Source organism: Ascidia mentula, chromosome 5, assembly GCF_947561715.1.
Source record: "Ascidia mentula chromosome 5, kaAscMent1.1, whole genome shotgun sequence".
Classification (NCBI taxonomy): Eukaryota; Metazoa; Chordata; class Ascidiacea; order Phlebobranchia; family Ascidiidae; genus Ascidia; species Ascidia mentula.
Window position 1 is genome coordinate 19,522,622 of NC_138570.1, and position 15,368 is coordinate 19,537,989.

At 37.0% G+C, this 15,368-nt stretch overlaps 1 pseudogene across 1 annotated transcript; it reads right to left on the bottom strand.

Annotated features, from left to right (window-relative positions):
- Positions 1 to 4,253, bottom strand: LOC145903256 (EP300-interacting inhibitor of differentiation 3-like; annotated as a pseudogene). Its single transcript, XR_014402634.1, has 8 exons — positions 4,154 to 4,253; positions 3,679 to 3,770; positions 3,383 to 3,528; positions 3,025 to 3,155; positions 2,574 to 2,704; positions 1,858 to 2,042; positions 1,122 to 1,327; positions 1 to 878 (listed from the first exon to the last, which is right to left on the bottom strand). The product of XR_014402634.1 is annotated as an EP300-interacting inhibitor of differentiation 3-like (transcript).
- Between the last annotated feature and the right edge of the window lie 11,115 nt (positions 4,254 to 15,368).

Below are 15,368 nucleotides of genomic sequence, written 5' to 3' on the forward strand. Positions count from 1 at the left end.
GAACAGGAAAAAGTTTATTTCGATAAAAACGGTAGAAAAGTTGGCCCGAAGAGCAGTAATGACTTGTTTGCACAATTGTAGCATTCACAAGTAAAAAAATAAAAAAAAACTAGAAAATAGAAACGTCACAAAAGCACACAGTGCAACATTCCCGAAAGGTACTTTCCCTTGTTGGAGAATGACGTAGAAGCGAACAAGTGTCGAAACGGTAGTAGATATATCCGGTCTGACAAAAAGTGTTCTGTGATCACACGAACCAACATCAGCGGTTCTTAGCAAACATCTCCTAATAATGCGATAATAAGATGTAATAAATAGGCCTGGGATGCCTTTCCTGTATTTCATAAGGTTTTACAGGAGGCTACAAATCATTGTTGTGTTATTTCAGGTACTAAGACTTTTTTTAACTTTGAAGAATGTTAGGTCCCCATGTAAGTCACAAGACTATGCAAAGGATATCGGGAAACAAACGGAACAGTCGAAACAGGGTGCATTATTGTAGATGACCTTGGCAGCACGATTTCTTGGATTTAGTTACCATACAAAAACAGTGACAATGCCAACAATTAAAATGGTCCATTGGTTTAGGAAATATGTAGTTGTGTTCGTAAACTGTAAGTTACACAAGTATGTCCTAAAAAATAACATGGTTCAATGAATTAGGAAATAGTTGTGTATGTAAACGACAAATGAAAATAAAAAAAATCATTTTTAGATCAAGTAGTAATTTACCAAAAACTGAAGTTATTGCCAAGAAGAAATCCTCAACCCTTGGCGTAATTTGTTCCCCCAATCACGCTGGGTGGTATGTAAGGGACTTTCCCTGCTAGTTGGTAAACCTACTCCTTCCACTCATCCATTGAAATCGACACCATAATCTACAATGCAGGTCATACTTAGGTGACTTAACAGTTGCCCATTAGTTAGACTGAATTTTTTTCAGTTCTGTTTCTAAGGAAACTCGTTTGTAAATGGAAGACGGATAAACTAGTGTGCATTTTCAAAAGATGATCTAAAAGTGGTTAAATCTGATTTCTTTACAACGGAGAGATAAAGTGTGAATTTGCAAATGAACAACAAGATTAATATTTACGTTGTAGTCATTGTTACTTTCAAATCACCTGTTTACAAGGTTTCTGTGATAGTTTATCCATCTTCTTTTTTCCTTTTCCGTCCGATGTCGGTTCAACCACAGGAATCCCGTTGTCATTGAGAAAAATTCTCACCAAGCCATCTTTGACGAGGAAGGACAGATGAAAGAAGTTCTCGATCGTGTGACTGTACGAGTCGGGATTAACGACCAACTCAAAGTAATCTATCCGCGTGGCTGCAAATAACATGTGAATTTGTCTGATGATGTTGAAGATCAGTTGTAAGTATTATCTTGGCAGTAGTGAAGTCTAAAAATAAGTTTGATCACAATTTCTTGTGTCAACTATTTTCCGGTACTTCAAACAGTTTAATGTTCAACATGGTTATTTTAACAAAAAAAGCGTTCCGTGGTTTAAAATGGTGAAAAAATACTGCCCTAATATCCATGTTCTTTTCACATGCGATGGTTCTGGTGGAAAGAGTATTGTTTTGCCTCATTTCAAACTCATTTTTAGTCAATATGTTATATGTAACAAGAGTAACAATTAAACTGTACAGATGTATATACACTAGCATAGCTTTGTAACTGGTCTATTTGTTCGGAAACAGGCTTACAGGTCCTTACCCAAGAAACTTTTGCGGAAAATGCTGGTATATGTTATGAAACACTAGATGGCATCATACAACAACCTAAGGCTACGATATTCCAACAGTAGCTGGTGTCACAAAGGTGCAGAAAAATGTTCTAAACACATCAACACTTACGGTCATCTGCATAAAATCCCCGAATAATTTTCAACACTCGTTCAATTTCTTCTGGCGTCGCCTCTTTTTGGTCGACTCAGAAGTTTGTTAAATGTTGTGGTTGGGTTTTCCCTGTTGTTTCATCGTCCGGCTTGCGTCTGGATCCGTGCGGTTTCTGTGTGGCATTGGGATCGAAAGTTCCCAACCTGAAAACAAAAGGTGCAAAAATTCTGTCATACTTTGTTTAAAATCTTACATTCATAATATGATATCAAAACAAGAAAACAAGTTATTAAAATTAAAAATGAACTGATCTTCTGGCATAAACGTACTGTATTCTTACGACGTTTCGTCTGCCATGCGGCGAGACTTCATCAGGTAAGTTATAAAAAGTTATGTCAACAAGGCAACTGTTTGGATTTGATGAACATTGGTGTCATGGTGTACCTTCATTACATATATTATAGCTGGTACTTGTGTGAATGAGCATTGAGCTTAGTCAATTTCATAAACCTTTTCTTGCAATAAATCAACATTGCACCACCATTGTTGGGTGTTGCAAAATATGTACCAAAGTCGGTCGCTTGCATCAAAGTTTATTCCTGTAATTTCCCTAATGTGCGTAATTACAACAAGTAAAAACTACTAACATTAAAATGACATTAATCTGTTCTGGAACAAAAAAGTCAGTTGTGCTAATCACAAACCTGGACCCTATAATATGCACAGTAACTTACAACGGGTGGAGGGCTGGTACTATACTCTTGAAAAAGGAGGTTGCAGTGTTTCCAACCATTTCCCATCCGGAATCTGGTATTGTCACATCATCAGGGTCATCCGCTGCCACTCTACCCTCCATCATCGTGATCTTATCAGAAAAGTTTATAATTTATTTGATGTGAAGGCTAGAATATAAATAAATTATAGCTAACACAGCTTGTTAGCTCATATATTGTAGAAAAACCAGTGTATCCATGAAAGCTGGTTCAGATGATAAAATCAACAAAACAATTTAAATATAAGTGTTTTGGTGAGCTTCTGTGAAAAAAAAGGACAGAATAGAGATAAATAGTTTAATCGCTCAGCAGCATTTTGCATAAACAGTAGGTTGTGTAAGTGTATACAGGAACTATGACATATGGCAAAAACATCTTAATATTAATGAAAGAGAATTAGCAAATTACTCACTAATTTCTGCACAAACTCATCAGGCTGGAAAGCAATGAGGTCGGTTTGGAGAAGACTTGTTTTTTGTGCTCCAAGTGAAACGGCAAGCGACATGAAACGAGAATCGAGTGCCCCTTCTCGTGTTCCTTGCACTGAAAATATCACAACAATATTTAACACAAATCAGGACTCATGGTTTGGCAATATTGGTTGTGATACAATTCCCACATACCCGTACATGCAAAAAAACCTGGAATTTAATAATCTCTTAAATAAATGCAAGCAATTTGCCACAACTATGTAAGACCTAAAAAAGTAAAAGCATGTGTTGTCATTTGTCAGTGAAAGATTTTGTACTAAACTAAGAAACTCATTTTACCATTTTGAAAAAGATCACTGGCTTTTTTTATGCTTTTGATCAATCCATTATTCTGAGGTTTCACGAGATCTTCTTTGTTTTGTTGCGTTTCTTCTATTAGTCCACGGTAATTTTTTCTTCTCTGCAGAGTGAAATGTTCATGTTGACTTTCAAATGGGGCCAAATACAACATAAAATAATAACAATATATTCACAGATTAGAGCTTTGTGAATAAAATATCAACAATTGTGTGCAAATATACAACAACATCTTCTTTAATGACATGAGTAAACAAAGTTTAGTAGTTTAATTATACTTGGATTGTTGTGTTGAGGTGTAAGTTGGCTGCGACAGAACAGAGTCTCCAAAACAATCTTCAACGTCATCATCGGCTTCCATCGTAAACTGCTAATATAAAGTGTGGCAGGTTGAAAGGAGCTAGTTGCATGGCAGTCCAATTTTAGGGCTTGTCAAATTTGACTCAGTTTGAAAAAAAGTATTATGCTGCTCCTAGTGGCCAACTGTAAAATACAAAATAGCCCCCTACAAAGCCAATTCAATGGAAACTAAATCTTTTTTGTGGTTCATAGTTTGGGAACGACTGGTCTATTTTCTACCCAACAGATACCTCTTAGATATTTTCAAAGGTTTGATGCACGAATCGATGCAACTTTAAACAAAATTATTCTACCACCCAAATGTGAATATAAAGCACTCTATGAGGAATGATGCGAAATATAAATAATTACTCAAACAAAGTCCTACTACGTTTTCCACTGCACAAAACTTACCTGGTCTGTTGCTGATTTGAATAGTTGGTGACCGTCTATCTATGTAAGGGGTGAACCACACTATTTAAAAACTACAAAACAAATTCAGGAAACGAACTACCTTCACAAGAAAATGAAGTTAAGGTTTTAAAAAGGCTTCAACATTTCTTGAAGCTTTGTTGTTCTTCCAAATATCAGCAGATTTCTATGCCAAGAATCCCAACCCCGAACTTGCAGCTAAAGGTTTAAAGGAATGTGCTTATGGATTCATAAACATAAACATGGAAATGGTGGAAAGTGACGTCACAAGCAAGCTCATTGTTGGTGATTACGTCATTCCTTCCATTAAGGATATTCTCCAACAAATAGAGAACTTAGCAAAAGTTGATGACAAACTACGCACTGTGTGTGTGACCGGATGTATTCATGCCGTCGAACGGAGTCTTATAGTTTAATCCACTCCTGGCAATTGGAGGAAGAAACCATCAATGAAGGGTTGGAACTGATGAGGAAAAAGTTTGGAGCAGATTCTGTAAAGTACGAAATATACGTAATCCTCCTCAACAACCTTGGTGTTGTTTGCGAGAAAACTTCACGGTTTCGTGACGCAATCAAATATTACCGAGAAGCAATCCAAGCTTTTCGAATGGCCGAAGATTTCGACACTGAAGAGGAAATGGAGAAAGTGATTAAAACAAGTGAAAACAATCTGAAAATAATCGAAGCAAAGTTGGCCAATTAATGACTTTGTGACATTCAAACAAATGAAATTATGTTTGATATCGGCCAAAATATGGTCTTCAATTATGTTTGTGACGTCATAATGGCCATTTACATCAGATGTATCAATGATTTAGCTTTAAAATTTGAAAGAATATTTTCTTTGTGTTTTCTACAATCTTCTGCAACTAACATTCAACCAATGCAATATTTGTAAACGGACGTAGAAATTTGTAGCACTGTCCAGTAACCGCGTGTCTTCCTATGTTGTCTTCGCAACCCATCACCTCCCAGTGTAACTGAGTATCAGGGCTGCCAGATGGTGAAAAATTTTGACGGCCAATTTGTTTTTCTCTCACGGCCAAAATTTGGCCAAATCACGTTAAAAGTTTGATGATTTCTAAAGAAACGACTATATAGCCGGAAATAAATTCGTAAATTGTATGTTTTAACACTGTTATCTATATGCTTATCAGTGGTTTCAAAACCGGTTATGTTGCTAAAGCATTACGATTGCAGCATAATTCTTTACAAACTCAGTCAAGATTAGTTTATGACGTAACAATTTTTCGGAGACATATTTATGACAACACAATCGTCCACAAATCTATTGATAATCTGAAACCAGCAATGCCTTTTGTGGATTTATATAGTACCAGGTGAAATTCGGCCAAATATCTGCCTTACGGCCAAACGATTTTTTCGCGGCCGTGAAGACGGCCAAATGGCAACCCTGCTGAGTATGCGATTCTACAGCAGAGTGCGATTCTCCGTGAGGAGTGTGACCTTCACATGACCCCAGACTGCATAACCACGTGATTTTATCAGTTTTCACGATGTTTTCAATTCTTTGTATATAATTCATTTATGATGTAGTCATTGGCGCCAAATAAAATGATTTGGTTTTGATATTTTTGTGCAATGTTTATCGGCAAACAATATTCTGTACCAGTTGCTTCATAACTTTCCACACTTGCGAAACGTTAAGTTTCAAAACATCCTTGCGCCCACGTGATTTCTTAAAATCACCATTAAATGTAGTAAATTTGTTAGTCAGAGTGTTTGAATAAAGCAAAAGTAGATTGCGAAAATATCATATATTGGCTGACTCGCAAACACAATTAATCTAGATCGGCGGCAATTTGAATTTCCTCCATTTTGTTTAAATGTTACATTCGGCTGCTGCCCTGATGAGACTTTTTAAAAGACTATCTGCAGCTCAAGTAATTAAAACTAATGCAATTACTGACAACGTTAACTACAGTTGTGTGATGTTTATAGTTGGTTTTAGGAAGGATATAACCAGTCTTCTCAATTCGGAGTAAACATCGGATTTATATGTTTTGGTGACGTTTGTTCAGTGTAAGATTATCGGTTTTCTAAGTAAATAACTTTGTTTATTGACATGATTTCCTATGAACGCAAACCAACATTTCGCTTTGATCTCATCAACTTAGTTTATAATGTTCGCAAGCTCTCTGCTGCCACTTACCGAATTTAAACAAAACTTTCTCTACAGCCTGGACTCACGCGAAACGCTTTTTTGTGGACCAAACCGTCAGTTTCGAGAAGGCAACGCTTTACGTCATACAACTGGAGACGTATACAAAAGAATATGAGGCGCTATGTATGGAAACGGCACTAATTGTGTTAAAAAGTTTAAAATGGTCAGAGGGTAACGATTTTTGCATTAAAATTATGCTGCATATTTCTAATCTCATCCTTTAGTGGTTATAAATTTTATTGTATACTAAACCCATGTTCGTGTTACGTATTATATCATATGCATGTACCGATGTATATCTATTGGTACTAATATATCATCGTCCTGGATAGGATGACATTAAGGAACTTTGCGCCTCTACACCACATATCTGCGTCATTTGAACTTTAGCCCTCAGAACATCATAATCGATAGATTGTTTTGCAATTATATTAGTTTTTTTTTGTCAGATTTGGTCCGGATTTGGCCGAATATTGTCTGTAGGTATTCGGATTCGGATTCAGTGCATGCCGAATATTGTCTGTAGTATTCGGATTCGGCTTCAGTGCATGCCGAATATTGTCTGTAGTTATTCGGATTCTGATTCAGTGCAGGCAGATCTCTATCTTCCATCGGAAAAATAACTGCCAGAAGCAATCCAACATTTGAAGTCAATCAGATTGTTACCAACCAACATCACACACTTGTCACGGTGATAATGCCGACTGAGTATAACAAATACGAAATATCGATGCTTTCATTGAAAGTGTTGTGCTTATAAGGGGGGAGCAATTCCAAATACGCGTGTATGAAGCGACAACCGCGACATGAGAAAAAGCAATGTCACGCTTCGATGCACAGGAGAACAGTGTAGTCGCCACAATGCAAACAAATGTGTGAACAACAACACGGACAATGGACGGGGTACGTAATAACGAAACCAAGGGGATAAACTTTGCGTCAAAATTAACGCTAATAATAAGTCACAGTTTATAATAAGTGTCATAAACAAGCAATCATCTACTGGTTTACAATAAAACGATTCGTCCCAAATGCTTGTAGCGAACCTTAGCAATAAGAAATGTTTACTTTTATGCGTTTAACACGTTTTTTGAACAGAAAATACTGATTAGCTCTTTACTACCTCCTAGCGGTAAGCTCTCTTTAGCTTTGTCACTTGGAGGTGTTGGAGGTTTTTATTGCAGACAAATGTGATGTCGTAATATTTCTCTGGTTGTTTTCCAAACTTCGACGACTTTAAACTTTCGACTCTAAAATGGAAATAGGAATTTGTGTTGTTTGTATTCTCCCTCGTAACCCAACTGTCTGAATCGTTGTGTAAACAGGGTTAATGATTCCAAGCAGGGGTCTATGGGATGGTGTTCCAGGATATATGGATGAGATATTTTAACATTTACATTTTCTAATATCTGTTTCCACGTTTCCTTGTTCTGATATTTTGTTCTTGTTTTCTTTGATACAAATATATTTTATTTGCTCAACTCTATTGAAGAAATGCCAATAAACACAAGTTGTTAATTTAGAATATGGCACTTTTTTGATTTTCAATAAACAACTGCGTAAAAGGAACAATGTTTATAGGCTGTGTTTGTCACAGCAAGTGTTGGAACAATACCATGTATAAAACCTGCTGATGTTTCGCACACCTAATCCATGTGGGCGCATCCAATTTTCAAAATTGCCAAACAAAATCGTTCTGTTAAGCTTATCAAACACCCGAGTTCCAATGAGATTTTACAACGCTCATTGTAAATATTCCTCTTGCTGCTGACTTTATTGACATGGTGTTAAAACGAGAACTCTTTTCAGACTCTAGGTAGAAAAGGTTATTAGCTACCCTCTGTGGGATAAAGTCTTGTTTCGACAAAACAACCAGGATTCAAGCAAACATAGAAATCCGTTTAAACCACTCTGAAGACTTTTTATTGCCGATAAATTTAAGCGCAATAAAATCCAACTCGATTTAAACATAACGATGGACGCTTGTGGTTTGAAATTAGGAGTTTTGTGGCTTTAGTTTACGACGCAGTTTTGCGACGCCCAGCAATAAACTTTACGTCAAGTATTGTTAAAAGACTTTCACTTTTCGAACATTAAAAATATATTTGGTCACAAGAATTCATTGCACAAAACATGTTTTTCTTCAATTTTTGTCCAATGCATGTGGATAAATATCCATGTTTGTACTTGTGTGTTCTCTAATTCGCAGGTGCTATTTCCAGTGCATACAGAATTTGATGCTTGTGAACAGAGTTTCCAAATTTAGAGCATTAAAGTTTATTCCTTATGGCCAATGGGACAAATTCTGAGTTTTTTTTATCCATTTAAAATATGTAAAGTTTAAATTTAATGCTTGTGAATTGATTCTGGGAATCATTTCCCATTCTGTTACGATTTCCACCTTATTTTAAATATATTCACTATCTAAGAAACTTTCGTTTCAGGCTGAAATCTGTCAGTCTTGCTAAATTAGACAAATATATTTAGGTTTTTTTAAAGCATCATCAGTGTAAAAAGCAAAGCATAAATTAGGTTAAAGTAAATAGGATCTCCAAGTACGCTTTTTATAGACACTGATGATGCTTTTAAAAACCGAAATATATTTGACTAATTTAACAAGACTGACAACCCTGAAAGAAGCAGTTACCTTCCTAGTACATCACGTGACAACAGACAAGGTCAATCACAACACGATGTATCTGAAGTACAAATGTCATCCACTCAACAGCATGTAACTTCGTTGCCAAGACAACAAGGTACACGCTTTGCAGGAATTTCTCTGATCTTCCTGTTGAGTTTGCAAGAGCAACCTTGGCTCTTGCTGCAAGTAATCTTTCTTACATCATGCAATCAATTCAACTGTTTATTTCGCTGGGCCTTCTAGCCGTGACAATTCAAATTGCAATGTGTACAACTCACATTGACATACTGCACAATATAATAGCATAAGACCAGGTTGTATATTGCGTATATTGGTTTTTCATGAGTACAACCGTCTTAAGCAATGTTGACAGTGCTTTGGGATAAAAGCTTTCTGTCTCAAATGCGCCCTCATGCGATTAATTAATTGTTGCTTTTTTGCAGGTGACGTCACACATCTTACACTGGAGCAAGTGTTTCAACAGCAAGGTGAGTTGTTCGGTTTCATTATTATTAAAATTTTTCACAGCAGTTTTCCTCCGTCCCAAAAACGTCGCAAACCAAGCAGTTTTTTGTCCGTAATCTCACAAAAAGCGAGCACTTTAACATGAACCCTGATACAGTTTTCTTGAAATGTTCACTGGCACAGTAAGGGAATATCCAAGTCATTTTATTCCCACAAAGCCGGGGTGAAATAAAAATAAGCTAACGAGGTTTGAACTCACGATCCTTCGCAGAACGCTGCAATGTTCTACTAAATCAGGGGTGTGCAACCTTTAGCTCAGCCAGGTGAAATACAATTAACCAGATTAAACCACGGGCAACTTGCTCAACACATGCTTACAGCAAAAAGGGATTGCGATGAAAATGACCTTATGCAAGGACAATGGCAAAAATGGTCATTGTTATACAACAATGGACTCATTAGTAGCCTATAAACGGGTGCACATTAATGCAAACACGATTCGATTTTACCTCGTGTCTTGTCATGTGAGAACATGTATTGTTTCCCCAAACATATTTGTTTCAAAGCAATATTAGGATTTGTTGACAGTCGAATGTGATGACGTCATACAATATATTGTCCTACCGAAACATTAATTTCAGATAGATTCCAAAACCAATCACTGCACAATTAATGAAAGTTATTGTTTGTTTAGGTGAAACCAACGACAAAACTCAACTGGTGGAAAAGTATTGCAAGCAGCTGAAGGATGGAAAATATATTGAAGCAAACTTTACGAAGCAGCAACTCTCCCGGTTGATTGAAGCTCGAATTAAAACCACGGCTGAAGATTTGCGGACATTCGCAATCAAAAACAGAACTGAGAAGAGATTTCTTAAAGCTTTCCTGTTCTTCCATATATCAACAGATTTCTATGCCAAGAATCCCAACCCCGAATGTGCAGCTGAAGGTTTAAAGGAATGTGCTTATGGATTAAAAGACACCAACACAGCAATGTTGACAAGTGACGTCACAATCAAGCCCATTGTTGGTGATTACGTCATTCCTTTGATCAAAGACATTCGCCAACAAATAGAGAACTTAGCAAACGTTGATGACAAACTACGCACTGTGTGTGTGGCCGGATGTATTCATGCAGTCGAACGGAGTCTTAGTTTAATCGATTCCTTGCAATTGGAGGAAGAAACCATCAATGAAGGGTTGGAACTGATGAGGAGAAAGTTTGGAGCAGATTCAGTAAAGTACAAAATACACGGACATCTCCTCAACAACCTTGGTGTTGTTTGCGTGAAAAATTCACGGTTTCGTGACGCAAGCAAATATTTCCGGGAAGCAATCCAAGCTTACCGAATGGCCGAAAATTTCATCACTGAAGAAATAAGGGAGAAGGAGATTAAAATAACTGAAGACAATCTGAAAATAATCGAAGCAAAGTTGGCCAAACAGTGACTTTGTGATATTCAAACAAATGGAGATGTATCAATGATTTAGTTTTAAAATTTGTGAGAATATTTTCTTTGCTTTTTCTACAATCTTCTGCAACTAACATTCAACCAATGCAATACTTGTAAACGGACGTAGATGTTTCTAGCACTGTCCAGTAACCGCGTGTCGTCCTATGTTTTCTTTCGCAACCCATCACCTCCCAGTGTAACTGAGTATGCGATTCTACAGCAGAGTGCGATTCTCCTTGAGGAGTGTGACCTTCACATGACCCCAGATTGCATAACCACGTGTTTTTATCAGTTTTCACGATGTTTTCAATTCTTTGTATATAATTCATTTATGTTGTGGTCACTAGCGCCAAATAAAATGATTTGTTTTAATATTTCTGTTCAATGTTGATCGGCAAACAATATTCTGTACCAGTTGCTTCTTAACTTTCCACACTTGCGAAACGTTCAGTTTCAAAATAACCTTGCGCCCACGTGATTTCTTAAAATCACCATTAAATGTAGTAAATTTGTTAGTTAGAGTGTTTAAATAAAGCAAAAGTAGATTGCGAAAATATCATTTTTTGGCGGACATGCAAACACAATTGATTGGGGATCGGCGGCAATTTGAATTTCCATCATTTTGTTTAAATAATACATTCTGCTGCTGCCCTGATGAGACTTTTCAAAAGACTATCTGCAGCTCAAGTAATTAAAACTAATGCAATTACTGACAACGTTAACTACAGTTGTGTGATGTTTATAGTTGGTTTTAGAAAGGATATAGCCAGTCTTCTCAATTCGGAGTAAACATCGGATTTATATGTTTTGGTGACGTTTGGTCAGTGTAAGATTATCGGTTTTCTAAGTAAATAACTTTGTTTATTGACATCATTCCCTATGAACGCAAACCAACATTCCGCTTTGTTCTCATCCACTAACTTAGTTTATAATGTTCGCAAGCTCTCTGCTGCCACTTACCGAATTTAAAAAAAACTCTTTCTAAGGACGGACTCGCGCGAAACACTTTTTTGTGGACGAAACCGTCACTTTCGAGAAGCCAACGCATCACGTCATACAACTGGTGACGTATATAAAAGAATTTTATGCGCTCCGTATGGAAACGGCACTAATTGTGTTAAAAAGTTCAAAATGGTCAAAGGGGAACGATTTTTTCATGAAAATTATGCTGCATATTTCTAATCTCATCCTTTGGTGGTTATAAATTTTATTGTATACTAAACCCATGTACGAGTTACGTTTTATATCGCGCCTCTATACCACATATCTGCGTCATTTGAACATTAGCCCTCAGAACATCATAAACCATAGATTGTTTTGCAAATATATTAGAACTCTGACATAAGATGACGGATTTAAATGTTATATTTGGTCCGGATTTAACTGAATATTTTCTGTGGAAACAGCAAGAATTGTGTTAAAAATTTCAAAATGGTCAGATTTGGAAAAGTTTCTTGAGACTTTTGTCCCTTGCTATAGCAGCAGCCTTTGCCTTCCGCAAATATTCGACACTCGAGGGTTAAGAGTGTAGAAAAATTCATCAGCTGCGTCGTGTTCGTCATTCTTCTCGATATTGTTGCAATCAAAATTAAACGATCGGAAGTTAAGAAAACTTGGATTCGATACAATGGCAGAGATTTCCACAAAAGGCTGTGACAATAATTTGTTTACAAATTTTCACAAAGCAATGCAGAGTGCTATATCAATGTGTGTTACTAAAACTATGGGTGCAAGTAAAAGCACACGAGAAATGAAATAGCGAAGTCGAAAGCTCGCTTTTTTAGACAAATGTTAAATTGGCTCTATACTGTCCTGAAGCGGTATGTCTCAATTTGATCAGGTTGCTACTTGGTGGCGCAAGAGATTTTAATTGTAAGGAATCTTGATTTCGAAATAATTATTTCGTGGGCGGGTGATTGACAGCATTGGTCAAGAGCCCGACCCATATACCAAAATGAAAACCTGATCGGGATTCGTGCCCAGGATATCCTGGGTTCAAACCACGGTGTGGTCAAAAAAAGAAATATATGAGTATTACATAACGTAGATACATTAAAGTTTGCCTTATATTCGAGCAGAATTGAAAGCGCTAAAAAGTAATATCACCACACTGTCTTGTTGGCTGCGAGTTATCTTAGCAATTTAAGCGAACCCTGTTTCTTGTTTATCTAAAGTGCATTTTTTGTTGATACTTTTAGCTAACTGAATATTTTTAGTTAATAGACAGCTGTCACCTCATGTTTAAAACATAGGGAAGTTCATATAACAATGTGTTAGGTTGTGACCAGACAAGCACCTATCTGTTTCCTAATTCAACTGAGAAGAAATAGTCGGTATGATGTAACAGTGCAATGTGAACACTACACAGCAGAATCAATTCTCGAAATGGGATTTTGGGCAGCAAGAAGAACGTCTAATTAAGCAGGGGAGCTAACCGCATTGTAAAACACTTACTCCACTAGAGACAAATTAGTTTGCGCAACTATCTTTCATCAAGCTTGCAAAATATGAATTAAACGCGCGCAAGGTTTTTGACCACATTTGAGGCGGAAGATTAAAGCAGTTCGGCCCGTTGAGAACTTGCAGAGCTTGACTTGGCCCACGACGATGAAAGGTTGCTGATCTCTGATTTAATAAAACATTCACAAAACAATCAGCTATATTGGTTTGTGGGAGTCTTGAATACAACTCCAAATGTAAATAATTCTATTTTTGTGCATTTGTTGTTACAATTCTGTTCTATTTTAATTAATCTAATTTTGTTATTCGGTCTTTGCGGACACAGCGCAAAATAGTTTGCATCCTGAAAATTGATTTGTTCGTAATCCAACAAAATCAAGCAAGAAATTATCGTACTTTCCTGTACTTTACAAGTTAAATGTAATAGCAACTGTGATTTACACTTGAAAACAAAACCAATTGAAATGGAATTGAGCAACTGTCAAAGAGTAGATCAATTAAGCAGAAATCTATACGACAGAGAAATCCATCTAATTGCGGTACCAAAATCTTCGGGGTTGAACATGATTATTCACAGTTACTTCAAAGGCTCAGCAAAGATAGCGGAATGGGTGTTGTACCGCAACCAAGCTAAATGTCATCTCTCGGAACATTGTCTGTGGAATATTTACCTCCATTCAGACAAAAGTGTGATTGCAATAAAATTTTGTTTCTTCTATGTCCGAGTTCTTTAAACAGGGGAGATTATTTTAATGAGGGGTGATTTCGAGCAGCTGGGGAGCGAATTGCTTTCAGGGGAGTAATTTTTCGATCTCTTTCATTGTTCGTCACTTTTAATGTATACTAAGCCCCTGTACACCAATTACACGTACCGATGTATATATAATGGTGCTAATATATCATCGGCCGGATAGGATGACGTTAAGGAACTTTGCGCCTCTTCACCACATATCTGATCTGCATCATTTGAACATTATCCCTCACAGCATTATAAACAATAGATTGCAGCGAAAATGTATTAGTTACAACAAGAAACTACTATTCTGCAACAAGTGAAAATGTCTACTTTGACAAAGGTAATGTTGTGTGTTGTGAAGCAATCAATTACAAAATTAATTTTATAATTAACATTCATGCATCTACAGATGCGTGAGATTGATGCTGGTGAGATTATGTGCGACCCGAGGTCAGCTGTTGTCGGTGGTGGAAGTTTTGGAATGGTTTTGTTGGGTGAACACAAGTCACTCAATAAAGTTGCTGTGAAAATTCTGACTGTACAAGGTGGAGTAAGAGACATGCGACTTATCAAGAACACGTAAGTGAATAAGTGTGTGTAAGCAGTAAAGTAACCCGCAGATGTTGACTGTAAATACGGGTAAGTTACCATTTGTAAGCTGGTCACATCCAGTTAGGTGACGTAACAAGTTGTTATACATGGAGGATGACACATAAACATTTAACCAATGTATAGTGTGTAGTTTCCAGTGTTTGGTAAATAATCCAGCAATTAATATTGATTGCAGCATCCTGAACGAATTTGGGAAACTTCAAATCGCCCAATGTGAAAACGTGGTCAGAACATACGGTTGGACAATGCTGTCTTGTAGCATGGGTTTGGTCACAGAATATTGTGCTGGCGGAAATCTACGACAACTACTCTTAGATCACAACCTCGACATCAAAATTCCTCTACGTCTTCGGATGCTCAAAGAAACCATGGATGCAGTCGTTTTCTTCCACGAGTTTCCAGAGAAACCTTTGGTTCACGATGACCTGAAACCCGAAAATATCCTTGTAACCCACGATCTCCATGCAAAGGTTGCCGACTTTGGTAGCGCTCGTTTGGCCGCAGTAACTGGTTCGACCACCATTCGGGCTCCAGCCGAAGGTGAAAAAATCCAATTCACTGCCGAATATATGGCACCAGAAAAGCTAGATAACATCACAATAAAGCCAAAGAAAGAACACGATGTTTATAGTACTGGAGTAATT